This window comes from Girardinichthys multiradiatus, chromosome 19 (assembly GCF_021462225.1).
Source record: "Girardinichthys multiradiatus isolate DD_20200921_A chromosome 19, DD_fGirMul_XY1, whole genome shotgun sequence".
In the NCBI taxonomy this organism is placed as follows: Eukaryota; Metazoa; Chordata; class Actinopteri; order Cyprinodontiformes; family Goodeidae; genus Girardinichthys; species Girardinichthys multiradiatus.
This window is the reverse complement of record NC_061811.1, coordinates 34,402,142-34,423,326: the sequence shown is the minus strand read 5'-3', so window position 1 is coordinate 34,423,326 and position 21,185 is coordinate 34,402,142. Positions and strand designations below refer to the sequence as shown.

The 21,185-nt window shown below is 43.2% G+C and overlaps 1 protein-coding gene across 4 annotated transcripts in view; it reads left to right on the top strand.

Moving 5' to 3' along the window:
* Nucleotides 1-21,185, top strand: part of slc4a11 (solute carrier family 4 member 11) — a 243,530-nt gene that overhangs the window by 66,205 nt on the left and 156,140 nt on the right. The gene's annotated exons all lie outside the window — the stretch shown is intronic.

Genomic DNA, 21,185 nt, shown 5'->3' with positions numbered 1-21,185 from the left:
GTCTCCTGAAGAGTTTGTTGACGTCCCTCTCCTGGATGGAAAGAGCCGTCCTCGGCGTGGGTAGGGGGCTGGTGGGGGTTGGAGGTGCCAAGGCCCCTCTTGAGGTTGGGGAGGTGGGGGTGGTGGATTGTGGCTGCAGCTGTTGGGGGGCGTCGTGGGGGATGGTTGCAGGACTGTCCCTTTGTCTTTCAAAGCGGCAGTAGAACTCGTTCAGGTCGTTGGCGAGGCGTCGGTCGTTGATGGAGTGGGGGGCTTTCGGCTTGTAGTTGGTGATTTGCTTGAGCCCTTTCCAGACAGACGCAGAGTCGTTGGCTGAGAACTGGTTTTGGAGCTTCTCAGAGTACAGTCGTTTGGCCTCTTTCACTGCCTTGCCAAACTTGTACTTAGCCTCTCTGTATATGTCTTTGTCCCCACTCCTGAAGGCCTTTTCCTTATCCAGTCTTAACCTTCTGAGTTTAGCTGTGAACCAGGGTTTGTCGTTGTTGTAACTCACCCTGGTGCATGATGGTACACAGCTGTCCTCACAGAAGCTGATGTAGGAAGTCACAGCCTCTGTGTACTCGTCCAGACTGTTGGTAGTAGTCCTGAACACATCCCAGTCTGTACAGCCTAAACACGCCTGGAGATTCTCCACAGCCTCACTGCTCCACTTCCTTGTCGTCCTCACAACAGGTTTGCAGAGCTTTAGTTTCTGCCTGTATGCAGGAATCAGGTGGACCATGATGTGGTCGGATTGGCCCAGTGCAGCACGTGGGACGGCGTGATAAGCGTCTCTGATGGTGGTGTAACAGTGATCCAGAATGTTGTCCTCTCTGGTCGGACATTTTATAAACTGTCTGTATTTGGGAAGTTCGTGGGTCAGATTACCTTTGTTAAAGTCACCAGCGACGATAACTAAGGAGTCCGGGTTGGTCCGCTCCACACTCAGTATCTGGTCGGCGAGCATGCGCTGTGCGACCTGCACGTTAGCTTGCGGTGGGATGTAAACACCGACCAGGATGAACGAAGCGAACTCACGGGGGGAATAGAAAGGCTTACAGTTTATGATGAAGGATTCCAGGTCTGGAGAACAGTGCTGTTGAATCACTGTCACGTCGTTGCACCAACCACTGTTGAGGTAAAAACAGATTCCTCCACCTTTCGCTTTGCCGGAGAGTTCCGTGTCTCTGTCCGCTCTGTAGAGCTGGAATCCTGCCAGCTGCAGCGCAGAGTCCGGTATTAATCCACACAGCCACGTCTCCGTGAAGCACACAACTGCCGATGAATAAAAGTCCCTGTTTTTCCCCAACAACAGTTGTAGTTCCTCCATTTTGTTGGGAAATGAGCGCACGTTAGAGAGAAATATTCCAGGTAACGGTGTTCGTAGTCCACGCTGGCGAAGACGTACCAGCACCCCAGCTCGTTTCCCTCTCTTCCGGCGTTTCACCGCGTGAACAAAGGTGAGCGGAACCTTTGACCAGAATGTCCAAATATTCCAGAGCAGTAGGTAGAAATGTTGGAAATAACTCCTCTGGTGTAGTAGCCCTGATGTTCATGAGTTCTTCTCTGGTGAGAGAGCTCCGGGTACCATCACAGAAGACCGTTTTAAAGCAAAAAACAAAACAAAACAATGCGCACCAACACGCCGAGGCGACCATCTGCGGCGCCATCTTGTTGTCAGTCTGGAAAGGAAAAAACAGGGACAGTATGCATTCTCCTCAAATCTTTTCCAAATTTCTTTCTGCATCTGACCGTGCCAAACAGCTTAATACAACTAAAACACATGAATCTTCCTGATCACAACACTCAAGACACATTTCAAAGAGGCAAAGCATTCAAAGGAGCCGGCACGGACAGTCACATAAAAAATAAGCATTCCTACAGAAAAACACACAGGATCCAGAAATATAAGAATGTCTCTGTTTTTGCTATTTGTGTGTCATAAATTATATTTCTTGAAATACTGTTTTATTTATTTTCCCCCTTAGTTGGTCTTATGGTGCTTTCTTTAAATGTACTCAGCTTTGTCTTTTTGCCACTGCTCTTACCATTTATTACAGGAAAAGAATAAGAACATTTATTGTAATGACAAGACGGATTTGTGATTGATCCAAGACAGATGTAGATTAGATTTACCTGTTGCTGAGCAGTATAAGTGAGACTTGCTGCTGCAACAGAGAGACTACTTAATGTAGTCTCTCCGCATTAAGTAGTCTCTCTAACATTAAAAATTATTTTGGTAAAATCCAGGATTTATAAAATAAAGAAGGCTGCAATACATTTAAATAGTTACACAGCATTTTACTCAAGCTAGCCTATGAAAGTCAGACCTTCAACATACAAAAATTATGAAACAATTATAAAAACTAATATTAATTCATTTTTGACCTGATATTGCCTCTTCCTGGTCTTTTCACAGAACAAATACTGTCCAACAGTTCAGCAGGTACATTTATAAGAAGTTGTTAACAACAGTTCACAGCTTTAAGGTGGTAAACATAAAAACAGAAACAGTGAATCATATGCTAACTTAAGCTTGTAACAACAGCAGACCGGTTGGCAGGTATTCTCAGATGCTCTGCAGATTGACAAACTAATTCATTTCAACACTTCTTAACCTGCCAAGGTTTGATCAGCTGATTCTTGTGCATTGGTAGTTAGGTTTAATTGGGAGGTCCACTAGAATGATGAGTTACAGCAGCACGGGGGCAGGGTTGTTGTTTATATTATCTAAATTTGTATGTTCAACACAAAGCATGAGAAAAGACTGCCAGTTAGAACACTGTTGCTTTTATTCATTTGATTCAGTTTTTTATTTTTATTTTTTAAGTTGTTTGAGCAGGGCCCCCTTCAGCAGTTGGCACTGTAGGCAACTGCCTATGTGGCCAGTGCCAAGAGCTGGCCCTGAATAGTAAATACAGGTCCTTCTCAAAATATTAGCATATTGTGATAAAGTTAATTAGTTTCCATAATGTAATGATGAAAATTTAACATTCATATATTTTAGATTCATTGCACACTAACTGAAATATTTCAGGTCTTTTATTGTCTTAATACAGATGATTTTGGCATACAGCTCATGAAAACCCAAAATTCCTATCTCACAAAATTAGCATATTTCATCCGACCAATAAAAGAAAAGTATTTTTAATACAAAAAACGTCAACCTACAAATAATCATGTACAGTTATGCACTCAATACTTGGTCGGGAATCCTTTTGCAGAAATGACTGCTTCAATGCGGCGTGGCATGGAGGCAATCAGCCTGTGGCACTGCTGAGGTCTTATGGAGGCCCAGGATGCTTCGATAGCGGCCTTTAGCTCATCCAGAGTGTTGGATCTTGAGTCTCTCAACGTTCTCTTCACAATATCCCACAGATTCTCTATGTGGTTCAGGTCAGGAGAGTTGGCAGGTCAATTGAGCACAGTGATACCATGGTCAGTAAACCATTTACCAGTGGTTTTGGCACTGTGAGCAGGTGCCAGATCGTGCTGAAAAATGAAATCTTCATCTCCATAAAGCTTTTAAGCAGATGGAAGCATGAAGTGCTCCAAAATCTCCTGATAGCTAGCTGCATTGACCCTGCCCTTGATAAAACACAGTGGACCAACACCAGCAGCTGACACGGCACCCCAGACCATCACTGACTGTGGGTACTTGACACTGGACTTCTAGCATTTTGGCATTTCCTTCTCCCCAGTCTTCCTCCAGACTCTGGCACCTTGATTTCCGAATGACATGCAGACATGCTTTCATCTGAAAAACGTACTTTGGACCACTGAGCAACAGTCCAGTGCTGCTTCTCTGTAGCCCAGGTCAGGCGCTTCTGCCACTGTTTCTGGTTCAAAAGTGGCTTGACCTGGGGAATGCGGCACCTGTAGCCCATTTCCTGCACACGCCTGTGCACCGTGGCTCTGAATGTTCCTACTCCAGACTCAGTCCACTGCTTCCGCAGGTCCCCCAAGGTCTGGAATCGGCCCTTCTCCACAATCTTCCTCAGGGTCCAGTCACCTCTTCTCGTTGTGCAGCGTTTTCTGCCACACTTTTTCCTTCCCACAGACTTCCCACTGAGGTGCCTTGATACAGCACTCTGGGAACAGCCTATTCGTTCAGAAATTTCTTTCTGTGTCTTACCCTCTTGCTTGAGGGTGTCAATAGTGTCCTTCTGGACAGCAGTCAGGTCGGCAGTCTTACCCATGATTGGGGTTTTGAGTGATGAACCAGGCTGGGAGTTTTAAAGGCCTCAGGAATCTTTTGCTGGTGTTTAGAGTTAACTCGTTGATTCAGATGATTAGGTTCATAGCTCGTTTAGAGACCCTTTTAATGATATGCTAATTTTGTGAGATAGGACTTTTGGGTTTTCATGAGCTGTATGCCAAAATCATCCGTATTAAGACAATAAAAGACCTGAAATATTTCAGTTAGTGTGCAATGAATCTAAAATATATGAATGTTAAATTTTCATCGTGACATTATGGAAAATAATGAACTTTATCACAATATGCTAATTTTTTGAGAAGGACCTGTATAGCTATTTATGATACCGATGCTTTATAGTTTTATTCAAGTCAGACAGGAATCACACATCATGCTCTGAGGAGTGATTGTTGGAATAGGGGTGGGCGATATAGACTCAAAACAATCTCGGGCTGTTTCAAGGCAAATGTGACAGGCCGTGGCAAAACCAGGAACAAGTCTACCCGGGGTCATTTTGAGTTATTTACACATCCTGAAAGACCGGAGTCTAAGCTTTTCAATGATGTCAAACTTGTGTAAATCAAAAAAGAAGAAAATAAGACCATTTGAATGTTGGCACTCTCCAAAGTACGTTAAGGAGAAAACAGGCTTCAAAGTTTTGTTAGAATCACCCTGGAAGCTGGGCAACAAAAGTTGTTAATTTGAATAACTTTGAATAGCTTGCTGAAACTCCTCCCCCAACACTGTTTGTCAACAGACACTCCAATGACTGCACTGTCATTGAATACAAATGACTATTTTTCTATGTAAAGATAATTTACAGAGCTGCAATACAATATTTGTGTGCATTTCAGAAACATCTTTCAGCCGTCCAAACAATTACAATGCCAAATTTAACGGTAACAGACACACACAAGGAGGGGACTCTCTTCTACTCTGGAGTGGCCCGCGGGGAGAGGCGGCGGGCTGGGGTGGGTTTGCTTGTTGGGGTTTACCCCAGTGGATGAGAGGGTCGCATCCCTGCGCCTTTGGGTTGTGGAGAGGTCTCTGACTATCATTTTGCCCTACGGGCCGAGTGGTAGTGCGGAGTACCCGGCTTTCTTGGCGTCTCTGTCAGGGGTGCTGGATAGTGCCCCTCCTGGGGACTCCATTATTCTGCTGGGGGACTTCAACACCCATGTGGGAAACGACAGTGACACCTGGAGAGGCGTGATTGGGAGGAATGGCCTCCCCTATATGAATCCAAGCGGTGTTTTGTTATTGGACTTCTGTGCTAGTCACGGATTGTCCATAATGAGCACCATGTTCAAACATAAGGGTGTCCATCAGTGCACTTGGCACCAGGATACCCTAGGCAGGAGGTCAATGATCAACTTTGTTGTTGTATCATCAGACCTTCGGCCGCGTGTTTTGGACACTCGGGTGAAGAGAGGGGCTGAGCTGTCCACTGATCACCACCTGGTGGTGAGTTGGATCCGCTGGAGGAGGAGAAAGCCGGACAGACTTGGCAGGCCCAAGCGCATAGTGAGGGTCTGCTGGGAGCGTCTAGCGGACCCCTTGGCCAGGGATGTATTCAACTCTCACCTCCGGGAGAGCTTTGACCAGATTCCGAGGGATGTTGGAGACATAGAGTCCGAATGGACCATGTTCTCCACATCTATTGTCGTTGCTGCTGCCCGTAGCTACGGCCGTAAGGTCTGCGGTGCCTGTTGCGGCGGCAATCCCCGAACCCGGTGGTGGACACCGGCAGTAAGGGACGCTGTCAAGCTGAAGGAGTCCTATCGGCTGTGGTTGGCTTGTGGGACTCCTGAGGAGGCTGACGGGTACCGTGGGGCCAAGCGTGCCGCGGCCCGGACGGTGGCAGAGGCACAAACTCGGACCTGGGAGGAGTTCGGTGAGGCCATGGAGAAGTACTACCGGTTGGCCCCGAAGCAATTCTGGCAAAGCGTCCGGCGCCTCAGGGGAAGCAGTGCTTCGCCAACACTGTTTACAGTATGGGTGGGGAGCTGCTGACCTCGACTGGGGACATTATCGGCTGGTGGAAACAGAGGTTGGGGACTCGGGGTTGGACTCTTTCATCACCCAGGCTGAAGTCACCGAGGTGGTTAAAAAGCTCAGCGGTGGCAAGGCTTCGGGGTTGGATGAGATCCGCCCTGAGTACCTCAAGTCTTTGGATGTTGTGGGGCTGTCATGGTTGACACGCCTCTTCAACATTGCGTGGCGGACGGGAACAGTGCCTTTTGGATTGGCAGACTGGGGTGGTGGTCCCCCTAAATAAGAAGGGTGACCGGAGGGTGTGTTCCAACTACAGGGGGTTCACACTCCTCAGCCTCCCTGATAAGGCCTACGCCAGGGTATTGGAGAGGAGAGTCCGGCCGATAGTTGAACCCCGGCTTCAGGAGGAGCAGTGTGGTTTTCGTCCCGGCCGTGGGACACTGGACCAGCTCTATACCCTCTACAGGGTACTCGAGGGTTCATGGGAGTTTGCCCAACCGGTCCACATGTGTTTTGTGGACCTGGAGATAGCATTCGACCGTGTCCCTCGTGATGCCCTGTGGGGGGTGCTCCAGGAGTATGGAATCGGTGGCTCTTAACTAGGGGCCATCCGGTCTCTGTACAAGCGGAGCAGGAGTATGGTTCGCATTGCCGGCACTAAGTCGGACCTGTTCCCGGTGCATGTTGGACTCTGGCAGGGCTGCCCTTTGTCACCGGTCCTGTTCATAACTTTTATGGACAGGATTTCTAGGCGCAGCCAAGGGCCGGAGGGGGTTTCGTCTCTTCTTTTTGCAGATGACGTGGTCCTGCTGGCCCCATCTGGCCAAGACATACAGCATGCACTGGGGCGGTTCGCAGCCGAGTGTGAAGCGGCTGGGATGAAGATCAGCTCCTCCAAGTCCGAGGCCATTGTTCTCGACCGGAAAAGGGTGGCTTGTCCTCTTCAGATTGGAGGGGAGTTCCTGCCTCAAGTGGAGGAGTTTAAGTATCTCGGGGTCTTGTTCACGAGTGAGGGAAGAATGGAGCGGGAGATCGACAGACGGATTAGTGCGGCTGCCACAGTAATGGGGGCGCTGTGCCGGTCCGTTGTGGTGAAGAGAGAGCTGAGCCGAAAAACGAAGCTCTCGATTTACCGGTCAGTCTACGTTCCTACCCTCACCTATGGCCATGAACTTTGGGTCATGACTGAAAGAACGAGATCCCGAATACAAGCGGCTGAAATGAGCTTCCTCTGTAGGGTGGCCGGGCACTCCCTTAGAGATAGGGTGAGGAGCTCGGCCATCCGGGAGGGGCTCGGAGTAGAGCCGCTGCTCCTCCACATCGAGAGGAGCCAGTTGAGGTGGCTCGGGCATCTATACCGGATGCCTCCTGGACGCCTTTCTTGGGAGGTGTTCCAGGCACGTCCCACCGGGAGGGAGGCCCAGGGGACGGCCCAGGACACGCTGGAGGGACTATGTCTCCCGGCTGGCCTGGGAACACCTTGGGCTCCCCCTGGAGGAACTGGAGGAGGTGTCTGGGGAGAGGGACGTCTGGGCGTCTCTGCTGAGTCTGCTACCCCCGCGATTCGGTCCCGGATAAGCGGAAGACGACGAGCACACACACACACACAAAGAAAACCCAAGTAAAAAGCTTAACTTAAAGCACTTAACTCCAAGTAAATCAAACTTCTGTGAAATCAAACTGTCCACTTAGGAAGCAACCCTGATTGACAATCAATTTCACATGCTGTTGTGCAAATGGAATAGACAACAGGGGGAAATCTTTGGTGATTAGCAAGACACACTCAATAAAGGAGTGGTTCTGCAGGTGGGGACCACAGACCACTTCTCAGTACCTATGCTTTCTGGCTGATGTTTTGGTCACTTTCGAATGTTGGTGGTGCTTTCACACTCATGGTAGCATGAGACGGACTCTACAACCCACACAAACTGGCTCAGGTAGTGAAGCTCATCCAGAATGGCACATCAATGCGAGCTGTGGCAAGGTTTGCTGTGTCTGTCAGCGTAGTGTCCAGAGCCTGGAGGCGCTACCAGGAGACAGGCCAGTACACCAGGAGACGTGTAGGAGGCCGTAGGAGGGCAACAACCCAGCAGCAGGACCACTACCTCCGCCTTTGTGCAAGGAGGAACAGGAGGAACACTGCCAGAGCCCTGCAAAATGACCTCCAGCAGGCCACAAATGTGCATGTGTCTGCACAAACGGTTAGAAACCGACTCCATGAGGATGGTATGAGGGCCCGACGTCCACAAATGGGGGTTGAGCTCACAGCCCACCACCGTGCAGAATGCTTGGCATTTGCCAGAGAACACCAGGATTGGCAAATTCACCACTGGCGCCCTGTGGTCTTCACAGATGAAAGCAGGTTCACACTGAGCACATGTGAGAGACGTGACATAGTCTGGAGTCACCGTGGAGAGCGATCAGCTGGCTTCAACATCCTTCAGCATGACCGGTTTGGCAGTGGGTCAGTAATGGTGTGGGGTGACATTTCTTTGGTTGGCCGCACGGCCCTCCATGTGCTCGCCAGAGGTAGCGTGACTGCCATTAGGTACCGAGATCCTCAGACCCCTTGTGAGACCATATGTTGGTGCAGTTGGCCTTGGGTTCCTCCTAATGCAGGACAATGCTATACCTCATGTGGCTGGAGTGTGTCAGCAGTTCCTGCAAGATGAAGACATTGAAGCTATGGACTGGCCCGCCTGTTCCCCAGACCTGAATCTGATTGAGCACATCTGGAACATCATGTCTCGCTCCATCCACCAATGTCACATTGCACCACAGACTGTCCAGGAGTTGGCGGATGTTTTAGTCCAGGTCTGGGAGGAGATTCCTCAGGAGACCATCCGCCGTCTCATCAGGAGCATGCCCAGGCATTGTAGGGAGGTCATACAGGCACATGCAGGCCACACACAATACTGAGGCTCATTTTGACTTGTTTTAAGGACATTACATCAAAGTTGGATGAGCCTGTAGTGTGTTTTTCCACTTTAATTTTGTGTGTGACTAAATCCAGGCCTCCATTGGTTAATAAATTTGATTTCCATTGATGAGGTTTGTGTGATTTTGTTGTCAGCACATTCAACTTTGTACAGAACAAAGTATTCAATGAGAATATTTCATTCATTCAGAGCTAGGATGTGTTATTTGAGTGTTCCCTTTATTTTTTTGAGCAGTGTATGTATAGGGGTTGGACAATGAAACTTAAACACCTTGTTTTAGACCACATAATTTATTAGTATGGTGTAGGGCCTCCTTTTGCGGCCAATACAGCGTCAATTCGTCTTGGGAATTATATATACAAGTCCTGCACACTGGTCAGAGGGATTTTAAGCCATTCTTCTTGCAGGATAGTGGCCAGGTCACTACGCGATACTGGTGGAGGAAATCGTTTCCTGATTCGCTCCTCCAAAACACCCCAAAGTGGCTCAATAATATTTAGATCTGGTGATTGTGCAGGCCATGGGAGATGTTCAACTTCACTTTCATGTTCATCAAACCAATCTTTCATCAGTCTTGCTGTGTGTATTGGTGCATTGTCATCCTGATACACGGCAGCGCCTTCAGGATACAATGTTTGAACCATTGCCTGATCCCTACCTGGTCTGTTTGTCACCTTGTCGTTGCCTCGTCGTTGCTACCTGGATTGCTACCTGAAGTCATTTATGGGCCAGAAACACTCAAAACACTCAAAACAACAGGTGGATCAGAAACATCTTTCGGTACTTGCAGTTTTTATGAGAATGCAGTAGAACAGCTTTAACATTTGCTTGGATTTTGTTGACCTTTAGCACCTCCCAGAGGGCAACAAGTCAAACGGGGTTGGCGGGGTGTGAGGGGTCACCTGTGATGGCCTTTATTCTCTTGAGGCAGCAAGACATGGTGTGTTTTCCAGGCTTTGCAGAGGGCAGCCGATGGTCTTTTGGGCCGTGTTTATGACCCTCTGCACTATAAATGTTGTCTTTGTCTAATTTGAATCCTATGTTAAAACAAGACATTTAGTCAGCGTATCTTGCTGCATGTTTTGGGGTTTTTGATACAATTCATTCAATCAAACTGCAATTGTCAGGGGTTGTGTTTGAGGAGTCGGACCAGAATGCAGGGAGATGCTCGGGAGCCACATGGTAAGTTAAAATATTCTATTTTGAAGGCTTGTTGTGCAGAGTAGATTGAGCAGGTGTTCACAGGCCAGAGGTTTAGGTCCAAATAGCAAAGATGCATAGGATTTACAAGTAGAGGAACAGAACAGGAACTATACAAGCAGGGACTCAGGAACATACCAGGAGCATAGCAGGAACATAACAGGACGCGGTGACAGGGAACAAGTGAAACCGGTGAGCTTTTATACAGAGGGAAGTGAATAGTGAGATAATGGGATGGAGAGGGAGGTAATCAGGGTGAGTACTGACAGGTGTGATGACCAGGTGTAGGGAACTGAGTGAAATAGGTTACTATGGCTACGGGGAAACTGAGATACGGAAACACGAGGAGAAACTAAACTAAACAACAAACTCAGGGAAACAGATCTGAAGGGAAACACTAACTGGGCAAAGCAGGGAACGAGAAACTAAACAGAACATAAGCTAACATAAATAGTAACTCTAGAAGGAACTAAATCTAAGGACATGGAAAGAACTAAAAGTAAACGAGCACAAGAATACTAAGCGAGAAACTAAAACTATATAAAACCAAAGAAGGGAAATAACTATAAGGAATAGACAAAGAGAACTGTACTAATTATACTAAATCCAAGGAAGAATAAATTCTAAGGAATAAACAAATGAGTAAACAATGACCAAAGGGACCTATGGACGAGTGAAGAAGGAACTACTACAACTAAGGGGCAGAAGTGTAGACAAAACTAAAACACCAGGATAACAGAAGGAATACATAAACATAACTATTAAACCAAAAGGAACAGAAACACCTAACTGAAAAAGTAAACAAACACAAAACCCAAAATGACAGATCCTGACAGCAATACAGGTCCTTCTCAAAAAATTAGCATATTGTGATAAAGTTCATTATTTTCCATAATGTAATGATGAAAATTTAACATTCATATATTTTAGATTCATTGCACACTAACTGAAATATTTCAGGTCTTTTATTGTCTTAATACGGATTATTTTGGCATACAGCTCATGAAAACCCAAAATTCCTATCTCACAAAATTAGCATATTTCATCCGACCAATAAAAGAAAAGTGTTTTTAATACAAAAAACTTCAACCTTCAAATAATCATGTACAGTTATGCACTCAATACTTGGTCGGAATCCTTTTGCAGAAATGACTGCTTCAATGCGGCGTGGCATGGAGGCAATCAGCCTGTGGCACTGCTGAGGTCTTATGGAGACCCAGGATGCTTCGATAGCGGCCTTTAGCTCATCCAGAGTGTTGGGTCTTGAGTCTCTCAACGTTCTCTTCACAATATCCCACAGATTCTTTATGGGGTTCAGGTCAGGAGAGTTGGCAGGTCAATTGAGCACAGTGATACCATGGTCAGTAAACCATTTACCAGTGGTTTTGGCACTGTGAGCAGGTGCCAGGTCATGCTGAAAAATGAAATCTTCATCTCCATAAAGCTTTTCAGCAGATGGAAGCATGAAGTGCTCCAAAATCTCCTGATAGCTAGCTGCATTGACCCTGCCCTTGATAAAACACAGTGGAACAACACCAGCAGCTGACACGGCACCCCAGACCATCACTGACTGTGGGTACTTGACACTGGACTTCTGGCATTTTGGCATTTCCTTCTCCCCAGTCTTCCTCCAGACTCTGGCACCTTGATTTCCGAATGACATGCAGAATTTGCTTTCATCCGAAAAAAGTACTTTGGACCACTGAACAACAGTCCAGTGCTGCTTCTCTGTCGCCCAGGTCAGGCGCTTCTGCCGCTGTTTCTGGTTCAAAGGTGGCTTGACCTGGGGAATGCGGCACCTGTAGCCCATTTCCTGCACACGCCTGTGCACGGTGGCTCTGAATGTTTCTACTCCAGACTCAGTCCGCTGCTTCCGCAGGTCCCCCAAGGTCTGGAATCGGCCTTTCTCCACAATCTTCCTCAGGGTCCGGTCACCTCTTCTCGTTGTGCAGCGTTTTCTGCCACACTTTTTCCTTCCCACAGTCTTCCCACTGAGGTGCCTTGATACAGCACTCTGGGAACAGCCTATTCGTTCAGAAATTTCTTTCTGTGTCTTACCCTCTTGCTTGAGGGTGTCAATAGTGGCCTTCTGGACAGCAGTCAGGTCGGCAGTCTTACCCATGATTGGGGTTTTGAGTGATGAACCAGGCTGGGAGTTTTAAAGGCCTCAGGAATCTTTTGCAGGTGTTTAGAGTTAACTCGTTGATTCAGATGATTAGGTTCATAGCTCGTTTAGAGACCCTTTTAATGATATGCTAATTTAGTGAGATAGGAATTTGGGGTTTTCATGAGCTGTATGCCAAAATCATCCGTATTAAGACAATAAAATACCTGAAATATTTCAGTTAGTGTGCAATGAATCTAAAATATATGAATGTTAAATTTTCATCATGACATTATGGAAAATAATTATCTTTATCACAATATGCTAATATTTTGAGAAGGACCTGTAGATGTGATTTTGCCCAGGAGGCTGAGATCTCTTAGGTCATAAGAGTGAAGTAACTACAAGACATTCTGTTGATCCTTGGTCTTGGAAGGTGTGAGTAAACACATTGCTATAATGTTTAAGAGAAGACAGTGAAGTCTGTAAGTCCTCTGACCCCTCCCATCACTTTCTTTCTTCAGCATGAGCTCACAATGTCTCAATAACCTTCAACGTATCCCTGCTTCATATCTGCTTTGGCTTTCTATGCAATCCAAATGCTCCACATATTCGCAGTGACAAACTCTCCAAAATGTTGTACTCTAAATCACTTCACTGCATTCATAATCAAGGGCTCTGCCAGATTATAGGTTTAATTCCAAACTGAGATATACACCATTTTGAAAACACTCTACCATTGCAAATGATTGCTTGTCTGGAAGCAGAGCTCACTATGGATTATCATCGACTATTTTCATAGAGTCAAGACCTTTACTGATGAATAGAATGTGTGTGTGTATTGTACACATTTTGCTTTTGTTTTTTAACATCTAGTGAAGGAAGTCCTTGCATTTTCGTTTAATATGTTTCTTAAAGGAATTTGTTGTTTGACCCCTGGTCAAACCATATTCACATTCTGCATAATCCAATTATTTATTATCAAAGTTAAAACTTCATCAGTTTATCAACTGATGTTTCTTGTTTCAAATTTGGAGATAGGTTAGGGGATCACTGCTGCGGTATGTTGGTGGAGCAGTTTTCTCCTGCAATATTTTGTACTATGCAACACAAAGTTCACCTTTAGCAATTGCACTTGCTCTTAAAGCGATATCCACAAACCTTTCCTTTTTAATGAAATAAAATATCAAGTGTACAGTAACTTTCACACAAATTTGTTGGCACCCTAGGGGAAAATGTATTAAAAAAAAAATTAAGATGAATGCATTATTTATTCCACCAACATAATTGTATACATTTTTTTCAAATAGAGCCTTTAATTTTAGCACATTTGTTTTGGGGATGAAACTATTTCCATGTTGCATAGTAAAAGTTTTATCAAAACCACAGGTGGCACGGTTTTCGGTATTCCTAATAATCCCTTTAAAACGAATATAACTTAAGCTTTTCACTTTCTCAATTAATCACAGTTTCTGAGTTTCATCACTTTCTTTTAAAAAAAGACACGGCCCCAAGTTTATCTTACTGCAACACACAGTAAGCAAGAGAGGTATGGGTTTAGTTTGAAATAAAGGATGAATACCTTATTTACATCAAAATGGTAATAGCTCCTCCTTTTTCGTTGTGTTTCAGATTTCTTTTTAATTTTGCTCATCTTGCATATGGCATGAAGTTTTCCAAGTGATTTTCTCTTTGCACCTGATATTCACCATAAATTGTCTGGCAGCACTTATGAGCTTCAGAGGTCCCCCTTCTCTCTTCTTCAAAATTTGGTCATATATGAACATTAAGATAATCAAATTTTCTAGTTAGTTTTTCAGGTCACAATCATCCATTTCTGCATCTTGATGCATCATAAAATAGATTTTTTTTCTCCACCTCTATTAATGATAATGATGCAGCTGGTATTATTTAGTATTTCCCTCACAAAAATCACTAAAAAATAAAATAGCAGGAGATGCCCCTTTCTGCATGCTCACTCTAAATCATACTGTTCAGTCAGTTACCATTAGGCCATTTTTGAGCTATTTCCAAAGATAGAAAGTCCGACAAGCTAATAGTTTTGTCGTTGGTTAGCTTGTTAGCTAAACAACTGGTGTAAGAGTTTTAAGATCCTGAGGTGTTAAATTATGGTTTTCATTTGTGTTCATGTTTTCCAGCTTTTGAGAGCTTGTCTGCACCTTGGTACAGCTCCAAAACCGCACACCTTGACAAAGACGTCTTCATTTCTTTTTTGTTTTGAGCTTGTGGTGCCTGAAAGATATGGATAGATAGTCTTTCACAATGAGCTTGTTTTGCTTTATTTGTCAGTCAAATCAGCCCAGTATGCCAGGTATGTTGAAAAATGGTTACTGTAAAAGATGGTGCCACTACAAACCAAAATCTATGATTAGTCTACTGTGTCTGCTCCTAGCTGCCTTTTGTGCTCCAGTCTTTTGTTTAGTGGGAACGCTACTAGCTGCACTGTGCCCTCAAAAATAGCTTTCTATTTTTTGTTGCAGATTGCAATTTAGTGAATTCTAATTGAGTGACCAAAGAAAGTAGGTCTTATTAAAGATCATTTCTAAAAATTCAAGGAAATATGTAAAACAAATTAAATTAAATCAACCATTTCTTTCTGATTTGGAAGTCATAACAAAATATCATCAAATTATCTTGATCTGCAAAATGGTACAAAATACAGTGAGATCATTGTTTTGTGAAAATCAAGCAACCCTACACAGGATTTTTCTCCACTGAATAAATGTAGTCAAATTAAAGGTTTCAAATTAGATTTTTTTTTGTGTGATTTTGTTGCTGGAATAAAAGATTAATTTATTTAAAGGTTTTTAGACATCTTTAGCATGGGTGCCGAAAAATTGGTTGCCATAAAGATATCTAATGTTAAACGTGTATTACAAAATGCAAAATACACAAAAAACTATTTAATAAAGGTTTAAAAAGTTGTGTTCTTACCTGTGTAAGATTCTTACTGTCTTACTTTTAATGTTAGTAATATTTATATTTGTTTATGACTCCCGTTGTTTTTTATTAAGGAAAATCCCCTTCAGCATTTAACAAAATTTTAAAAAATGTCCTTTTGATCAAATTTGAACTTCTGTACAGTTCTGTTAAACAGTCAAACATGTTTAGAATAAGACACTGTGTTTCAGTAGGCTTTAGCAGCAACAGTTTTTATTTACACTTCTAGTTCATGCATCCTAATGTTAAATTTCAAGCACCTGCCATCTGTTTTTGTTTTTTATAAAATTCTAGCATAGACGAGTGTTTAGTCAGACAAGGACATAAATGGTGACAGAGGAAAAAAAAGCTAAATTAACGTAAAAGTGTAACCTTAAAATACAAAAGAATGAGATTACTCATAGCTGTTCATAACACACTGGGTCTAGCAATTGCTTCAAAGCACCTTTGATTTGATTAAATCGTAGACTGGGCAAAGTTTTACTATGAACTGCAACACTGCACTATAACAAGCACACATCAGTAATGTTATATTTCATTCAGTTCCTCATTTTTAAAAATCTCGTTTAGACACATTTTGCTACTTATTTTTATTTTACATGTATTTATCTTTTTATAATAAGACTCCTTTTTTTCTGTTTTGCATCAGCTTGTTTTTTGACAAGACCATGAACCTCCAATACAAGTTCAAAGTTGAGCTTTAAATGTCCATGAGTGTGCTCTATGACACGCTGTACTTATAGAGCTGTGCACTGACATGACTGTTTCCATGAAAAAAAATATGGTTTCCATGGCAATATATAGCAGCTAATGTTGTCAGTGCACTCCAAAGTTACAATCAGTCTGCCCTGACATTGAAAGTATTTTCTCCTTTATAGATATTCTCGTTTTTTTCTTTTCTGTCACACTTGTCATGCACTTTCAGATTATTAAAAAAATGTTAATTCAGATATACATAATAAATGAAAATCAGTGTTTTGATTTCATGTGTTTATGGAAAAAAAGTTACCCAAACCAATCTGTAACTGTTATCTTGTTAAATCATGAATAAGCAGAGATTATCCAAATTTCTTGGACTGCTACATTCACTTTTAGTAACCACATCCAGACGTGATTAATGACCTGACATTAAAATTACAAAAACTCCATTACTAATTTAAGCACTGCAAAAACTCATCTGGGAGTTCAGAAAATAACCCACAACAACATCTAAAGCACTGCAGGCTACACATGTCTCAGTTAGGGTCAGTGAACATGATTGAAAAATAAAAATGAGATTTGGCAAAAATTGCATTCATAAGTATGGAGGACCAATCCTGCCAAAATTAAGAATATATACAGAAATAACAAAATGCCCAATAAATAAATAAGCATATGATTATTTAAGCAAAATATGCAGTAAATAAATAAATGTAGACAGTAATTAAATTATTCAGTGAGACATTAATGTATATATCTAATTTAATTAGCTTCTTTATTTATTCACCTTTATAATAATTATCTTATTTATTTATTATCCATTACAATCTTCAACTTTATTAAGGGGTTATTTTTAAATGTATTTATGTATGTGTATGTTTTTATATTTTCTGTCTGTTTTATTTTTCCTTGGTACATTTTTACTCTTTATTTGTTCAATGCTATTTATTTATTGCAGTGGTTTTTACATTTCCGTATGCATTTCTGCCTCATGCAAATGAGGAAGGGCTGTGACTTCAGGTGTCGACTTCTGCCTATTGGTTAGCATTAGCCTCCATAGCACAAATCTACATGGCTTTTCCCCACCAAAAAGCATTTAGCAATGGTGAACTCGGAAGACAGACATTTGGTGTCTGACGTCTTAACAGCATTCTAATTCCTCCAGTCTATTAGCAGCCTCCGTTAAGAGGTCAGACAAAGTTGAGGTCGGACATATTCAGAGTTCGGACACAGAGAAGCTGCTGACGTAGCGCAGGTGCTTGGAACGGGGCTGTTTGCTTGGCTGGCTGTATGTAGCTTCAGAGCTCTTATATTCTAAATAATGCCCGGATTGGTCCTCCATAATAAGAGAATTCAAAGACAAAAACTACTGAACAAAAAGAACACAAAAGCCTGTCTCCCATTTGCCGAATGAAACATTTTTATCCCCAAGACCTTTGGAAAATAGCTCTTGGGGATCTTATTTATTTATTATAAATTACAAATTTTGCAGCTCGCTGTTTGGTGCACAAATCATTGTGCTCATTCCTGAGCATAATGATGGGGTTGTAATAAGTAATTGCACCCATTACAACCCCAATTCCAATGAGTGGGAACGTTGTGTAAAACGTACATAAAAATAGAATATTTCGCTAATCCTGTTCAACCTATATGCAATTGAGCACACTACAAATACAAGATATTTAATATTCAAACTAAACTTTATTGTTTTTTGCAAATATTCATTCATTTTGAATTTGATGCTTACAGCATAAACCGGGAAAAAGGCAACAAAATACTGGGAAAATTGAGGAATGCTCAACAAAACACCAGTTTGGAACATTCCACAGGTCAACAGGTTAATTAGAAACAGGGGAGTGTCATGATTGGGTATGAAAGGAGCATTGCAGAAATCTCAGTCGTTCACAAGCAAGGATAGGGCAAGGTTCACCGCCTTGTGAACAATTGCGTGAGCAAATAGTCCAACAGTTTAAGAACAACATTTCTCAACATACAATTGCAAATTATATAGGGATTTCATCATTACAGTCCATAATATCAAAAGATTTAGAGAATCTGGAGAAATCTCTGCATGTAAGCAGCATTGAATTTGAACATTGAATTTCCTTCGATCCCTCAGGAGGCACTGCATTCAAAACTGACATCATTGTTGTAAGAGATACAGGTCCTTCTCAAAATATTAGCATATTGTGATAAAGTTCATTATTTTCCATAATGTCATGATGAAAATTTAACATTCATATATTTTAGATTCATTGCACACTAACTGAAATATTTCAGGTCTTTTATTGTCTTAATACGGATGATTTTGGCATACAGCTCATGAAAACCCAAAGTTCCTATCTCACAAAATTAGCATATCATTAAAAGGGCCTCTAAACGAGCTATGAACCTAATCATCTGAATCAACGAGTTAACTCTAAACACCTGCAAATGATTCCTGAGGCCTTTAAAACTCCCAGCCTGGTTCATCACTCAAAACCCCAATCATGGGTAAGACTGCCGACCTGACTGCTGTCCAGAAGGCCACTATTGACACCCTCAAGCAAGAGGGTAAGACACAGAAAGAAATTTCTGAACGAATAGGCTGTTCCCAGAGTGCTGTATCAAGGCACCTCTGTGGGAAGTCTGTGGGAAGGAAAAAGTGTGGCAGAAAATGCTGCACAATGAGAAGAGGTGACCGGACCCTGAGGAAGATTGTGGAGAAGGGCCGATTCCAGACCTTGGGGGACCTGCGGAAGCAGTGGACTGAGTCTGGAGTAGAAACATCCAGAGCCACCGTGCACAGGCGTGTGCAGGAAATGGGCTACAGGTGCCGCATTCCCCAGGTCAAGCCACTTTTGAACCAGAAACAGCGGCAGAAGCGCCTGACCTGGGCTACAGAGAAGCAGCACTGGACTGTTGCTCAGTGGTCCAAAGTACTTTTTTCGGATGAAAGCAAATTCTGCATGTCATTCAGGAAATCAAGGTGCCAGAGTCTGGAGGAAGACTGGGGAGAAGAAGCAAAATGCCAGAAGTCCAGTGTCAAGTACCCACAGTCAGTGATGGTCTGGGGTGCCGTGTCAGCTGCTGGTGTTGGTCCACTGTGTTTTATCAAGGGCAGGGTCAATGCAGCTAGCTATCAGGAGATTTTGGAGCACTTCATGCTTCCATCTGCTGAAAAGCTTTATGGAGATGAAGATTTCATTTTTCAGCATGACCTGGCACCTGTTCACAGTACCAAAACCACTGGTAAATGGTTTACTGACCATGGTATCACTGTGCTCAATTGGCCTGCCAACTCTCCTGACCTGAACCCCATAGAGAATCTGTGGGATATTGTGAAGAGAACGTTGAGAGACTCAAGACCCAACACTCTGGATGAGCTAAAGGCCGCTATCGAAGCAGCCTGGGCCTCCATAAGACCTCAGCAGTGCCACAGGCTGATTGCCTCCATGCCACGCCGCATTGAAGCAGTCATTTCTGCAAAAGGATTCCCGACCAAGTATTGAGTGCATAACTGTACATGATTATTTGAAGGTTGACGGTTTTTGTATTAAAAACACTTTTCTTTTATTGGTCGGATGAAATATGCTAATTTTGTGAGATAGGAATTTTGGGTTTTCATGAGCTGTATGCCAAAATCATCTGTATTAAGACAATAAAAGACCTGAAATATTTCAGTTAGTGTGCAATGAATCTAAAATATATGAATGTTAAATTTTCATCATGACATTATGGAAAATAATGAACTTTATCACAATATGCTAATATTTTGAGAAGGACCTGTATTACCACATGGGCTCAGGAACACTTAAGAAAACCATGGTCAGTTAACACGATCTGTCGCTACATCTATAAGCGTAAGTTAAAATTCTTCCATGTAAAGACAAAGCCATATATCAGCAACACCTAGAAACACCGCCAGCTTCTCTGGGCCGGAGCTCATCTGAGATTGACCCACCCAGAGTGGAAAGTGTGCTGTGGTCTGACGAGCCACATCCCAAATGGTTTTTTGGAAATCATGGACATCATGTCCTCTGGGCCATAAAGGAAAAGGACTATCTGGATTGTTGCTCAAATTTCAAAAGCTGGCATATGTGATTCTATGGGGGTTTGTTAGTGCCCATGGCATCATGGGTAACTTGTACATCTCTGAAGACACCATTTATGCTGGTACATACAGGTTTTGGAGCAACATACTGAAAATTTGTGGAGCATTATGAAGAGCAAAATACGACAACGGAGACCCCAGACTGTTGAGCAACTGAAGTTGTACATCCAGCAAGAATGGGAAAGAATTCCACCTACAAAGCTTCAACAATTAGTGTCCTCAGTTCCTAAACGCTTATTGAATGTTGTTAAAAGCAAAGGTGATGTAACACAGTGGTAAACATGCCCCTGTCCAGCTTTTTTGAACATGCTGCAAACATCAAATTTAAAATGAGTAAATTTTTTCCAAAAAGTGAATCAGTTTGAACATTAACCATCTTGTCTTTGTAGTGTATTAAATTGCATATACACTCACTGGCCACTTTATTAGATACAGCTGTCCAACTGCTCGTTAACCCACATTTCTAATCAGCCAATCACAGGGCAGCAACTCCGGGTGCCACTCCTGTATCAATGGTTCAGGCTGGTGGTGGGTTGGTGTAATGGTGTGGGGGATATTTTCTTGGCACACTTTGGGCCCCTTAGTACCAATTTAACATCGTGTCAACGCCACAGCCTACCTGAGTATTGTTGCTGACCATGTCCATCCCTTTATGACCACAGTGTACCCATCTTCTGATGGTTAATTCCAGCAAGATAAAGCGCCATGTCATAAGGCAGGAATCATGTCAGACTGGTTTCTTGAACATGACAATGACTTCACTGGACTCAAATGGCCGCCACAGTCACCAGATGTCAATTAAATAGAGCACCTTTGGGATTTGGTGGAACGGGAGATTAGCATCATGGATGTGCAGCCGACAAATCTGCAGCATCTGTGTGATGTTATCACGTCAATGTGGACCAAACTCTCTGAGGAATGTTTCCAGTACCTTGTTGAATCTATGCCATGAAGGTTTAGGGCAGTTCTGAATGCAAAAAGGGGGTCCAACCCGGTACTAGCAAGGTGTACCTAATA